This window comes from Silene latifolia, chromosome Y (assembly GCF_048544455.1).
Source record: "Silene latifolia isolate original U9 population chromosome Y, ASM4854445v1, whole genome shotgun sequence".
Taxonomy (NCBI): Eukaryota; Viridiplantae; Streptophyta; class Magnoliopsida; order Caryophyllales; family Caryophyllaceae; genus Silene; species Silene latifolia.
This window is the reverse complement of record NC_133538.1, coordinates 296,341,022-296,345,541: the sequence shown is the minus strand read 5'-3', so window position 1 is coordinate 296,345,541 and position 4,520 is coordinate 296,341,022. Positions and strand designations below refer to the sequence as shown.

At 34.8% G+C, this 4,520-nt stretch overlaps 1 long non-coding RNA gene across 1 annotated transcript; it reads left to right on the top strand.

The window, feature by feature from the left end:
* The first annotated feature begins 352 nt into the window (after positions 1-352).
* On the top strand, positions 353-800 carry LOC141626312 (uncharacterized). Its single transcript, XR_012535910.1, has 3 exons — positions 353-462; positions 561-601; positions 699-800. It is a non-coding gene; the product is annotated as an uncharacterized LOC141626312 (long non-coding RNA).
* The last annotated feature ends 3,720 nt before the right edge of the window (positions 801-4,520 follow it).

Sequence of the window (4,520 nt, the reverse complement as noted above, 5' to 3'; positions counted from 1 at the left end):
TTGGACAACCACCTCTGACTACCCTTACTCTAATTCGAAATTCCTTCTCTTTTTCTTACCTTTTCCTTCATCCCTCCACCATGACACCGTTGTGACTCCGACTCCGTGAAGAACTCAGATCTGCCATATACTCATTACTCATGCACCACCAACCACAACAGATTCTGAATACCACTTACAGTATCTTATAAACCATTGACAATCTCAAATTTGAGGAACTCCCACCAATCAAAATCGAAACTTTTTCAAAACCCATCTTCGATTTTACAACAAATCAAACTCCAACAAAAACCAAAACAAATTAGATACAGAAATCAAGTATTCGCAAGATCATTTCTTGATTTCATTCATACATAATCCCATCTCTCACACTCTAAACACTTCCTGCAGCAGTCGCGTTTTAGGGTTTATTTATCATCATCAGCCGAATTCACTCTCCTAACCCTAACAATGGCGGAACAGGTATCTCGTCTCTCTCTTTTTCATATCCTTCATCTCTTTCATTCTAATCCTATCTAAATATTCATAATCTTTAACCTAATTTTCCTTCATTTTTGTAGACTGAGAAGGCTTTCCTCAAGCAACCCAAGGTTTTTCTTTCGTAAGTTCCTAACTTTATTTCTTTTGATTTGATTTCAGTAATTTGTTTTCATATGAAAATGTTTGATTGTTTTGATTTTGTGTTTATTTTGTAATAGGTCGAAGAAAACAGGGAAAGGAAAGAGACCAGGAAAGGGAGGAAATCGATTCTTTAAGAGCATTGGTTTGGGTTTCAAGACTCCTCGTGACGCAATCGAAGGTTGATTCTTTTTTTTTTCTTAAAGAGAATGGAGAAGATCGCCGCTGAGGTCGCCGGAGGGACCGCGATGGTCTCGACCATTGCTGAAATTTTGTAGATCTGGAATTTTAAAATCAATGTTTGTAGATGTAGAAGTTTGTCGAGGGTATAATGGGCTTCAGGTGGTCGCCGACGGGAAAGGAGGTCGAACGGGCTGATTTCATGTCGTCGGCACCGACGATGGTGATTTAATGTCGTAAATGAGGTGGTAATGTGATGTAGATGTATAAGGGAGATGACGAGGTGTGATAAGAGGGCGAGAATTAGAAGGTTTTATTTGGGGATGGAGGTAAGTGGTGGCCGGTAAAATGTTGTCGGCGACGACGGAAGTGACGGAGTTAGTTGATCTGGGTGAGTGATTGAAGAGTCATGTGAGCTCGTGATGATAGTGTGGTGTTATGAGGATAGTGTACTGGGTTGGTGGTATTAATAAGTATGATTACAGATGTTGGGCTTTTTTCTTATCCGCTAATAATTGGGCTTAGATATATAGGTCTGGCCTTAGTTCGTACGGTTCGCACAATAATTTGGTTCGCACGGGATCCTGATTCTCTCTCTCTCTCTCTCTCTATATATATATATATATATATATATATATATATATATATATATATATATATATATATAATATTGATAGTAAGTGACCTATTAAGTTTGGTTAGTAGTAGTTGATTACGCATCTACGGATAGTATTCTTGTGATGACAGAATTTAAGAGGGATGTAAACCTTAACTTGTATTTATAATCAAATTGTTGTATTCAACTTATTTGTAAAGTTATTCGAATAGCTCAATTGTTTTGTAAAGGCACTCAGCTTGATAACTTTGTAAAGGAGTTCATTAACGTTTCAAAGGAACTCGGTAATTTTCGGGGTTGTAAATACAAATTATTATAGATCTTTCCCCTAAACACTCGTGTAATATAATAATTGTGAGAGAAATAGACGTTTATTGCATTATTACTAAGAGAATTATAAATTTGTGTTTGAAAATATGTATGACCGGGTTTATTTGAGAATTTGTAAATTACATAAATAATATGACTTTTCCAACAAATAATAATGAAGTTTAATAATTCAAAAAATTTAAATGTAACAAAAATAAAACCATAGCTAGCTTTGTCACATGAGATAGCTTTTTGACGATGAAAACAACAATAGTGAGCTTTGACAAAGTTGTAAATTCTTATTTTTGAGATATTTTGAAGATCTTTATAGAAAGAACTAATAAAAAAAGCTGTAAAGAACAAATAATTCATGACGGCAAGAGTCTGGAGCACTTTTGATAATTGATATGTCCGATTAACATGGAATTGCATCTTGTAAAACTGATTCATATGGATGATCATTACCATAGCCCACAGGTTACCTAGATCAACTTCTTCATCCTGAAAAGAAAAACAAAGAAAAGTATTCAATATTACAAAACATTAACTCCTTAAAAAAATCATAATTAGATAAATAAAAAGACATGTCATTAGCATTGGCTTCATATTTGGCTCAATAATCATAGTGTTGTTAGTTGGTACTTTTATTTATAAAGAGCCTTCTCAAACACCGTAATAATGCAAGAAGTCCATCCGATGCAAGCTTAATTGTGCTGAAAAAAAAAAGAAAAAGAAAAATAAAGTAATTAAACTATGGACAAATAAGAAAAATTAAGTGAAACAACAGAACGGAGTTAAATTGTGAAATAAGAGCAATTAATTGAATATATAGTTTTGGATGTAGGTGTTTATATACACATATACAAATAGACATTGTATGCTACACAAATAGACATCTAGCTATTGTGAATAATTTATTTATTAAAATAAAATCTATTATATTGTCAGGCAAATTTTGTTTATTTATTAAACTAAAATTTATTCTGTTATCAACCAAATGATTTCAATCTTCAGTTGTACAAACTACAAACTCTATTATTTGGTCAATTTGTAAGCAATTAACGCGAATATTACTATAAGAAGGAGAATAAATGATTATTTTTCCCTCATTGTTAAACGTTGATTACAACCTTATATACTCAATACATATTAGGTTAACTAGCTACAAATTAGCAACTAACAGCTAAAGACTAGGAACAAATATACAACCATATTTGACTAATTAAGGAAACTAATTAAGTGTAACTATAAAAGAATATTTACATATTCTAATACCCTTCCTTAGTCGAAGCGGGAGGAGGGCGAATGCTGAGACTAGATCGGAAGTCATCAAATAGAAACTTGGGTAGGCCTTTGGTGAATATATCCGCAAACTGATATTTGGACGGAACATGAAGTACTTTGACCTGGCCACAAGCAACTTTTTCCCGGACAAAATGAATATCAATTTCAATATGCTTTGTGCGTTGGTGATTGACCGGATTTCCTGATAAATAAATTGCCGAAACATTATCGCAGTAAACAATGGTGGATTTTTGTATCGGACACTTGAGCTCAAGTAGTAGATTGTGGAGCCAACAGGACTCAGCAACTACATTAGCGACCCCACGATATTCAACCTCTGCACTAGAGCGTGAGACGGTCGCTTGTCTTTTTGAAGACCAAGAAATTAAATTATTACCCAAATAGACACAGTACCCGGATGTGGAACGGCGGGAATCCGGACAACCACTCCAATCGGCATCGATATATGCAATAAGAGAAGAAGTGGATGAAGCGGAAAAATGGAGCCCATAATGGGACGTACCTCGGAGGTAGCGAACAATTCGTTTAAGGGCACCAAGGTGGGCTTCCCGAGGGTCGTGCATATGCAAGCAGACTTGTTGTACAGCGTAAGAAATGTCAGGTCGGGTAAAAGTTAAGTATTGGAGAGCACCGGCCAAGTTGCGGAACATTGTCGGGTCCGAGACTGGTGGACCATCATCAGCGCTTAGCTTGGAGAAAATTTATATAATTATCCTTTCTAAATTAAAATTTTATTATTTCAAATCAAAAGTATTTGCAAAAGGTTGGAGTCTCTATAATCGCTCGAAAAAAGCTTCCTTTATTAATATAGATAGATAGATAGATACTAGATTTAATGCCCGTGCGATGCACGGGCCACTTGTTAGAACCTTTTTCACGGTTTTATTTATACTTGAACGTTATTTGATCATCTAAAGTATGAGAATGATTTATCCGTGCGACATGCAATGGTAAGATTGTCAGTAGTAAACTTAGCTTACTTACCCATTAACCGAAAAAAGCGAAAATTCTAATGGCTTGCTCGTAACTATATGTGTGGACAAATATAAAGAAATGATACATACTTCATCATGTATAATAGACTATTAGGTGCGTTTTATATTAACTTTAGATCTTTATAAACTGACATAAATATTGTCTTGCTCCATCGCAACTCGCAAGTATATTTGTTAAACCGTTCTTTTAAACTTAATTTCAGCTTATTTTAGTTCAAGTTGGCTCTATTAAGTTCAGTCCAGTTCAGTTTAACTCTTCTCTTTACAAAATAACTCTTACTTCAGTTCAGTTCAGTTCAAATAAGTTCAGTTCAACTCAATTAAGTTAAGTTCAAACAGATTCAGCCTAAAAAAAAGGCCTTAATGTCATTTTTTTTTGCTGAAAGGAGCTGATCTGATCTTTTTTTTTGCTGAAAGGAGTCAACCCCTTGGTCGTCATCTATGCGCCGATACAGTCGTTTTGACAGTAATTAGATTTCATTTGGAGTCCGGTAAAA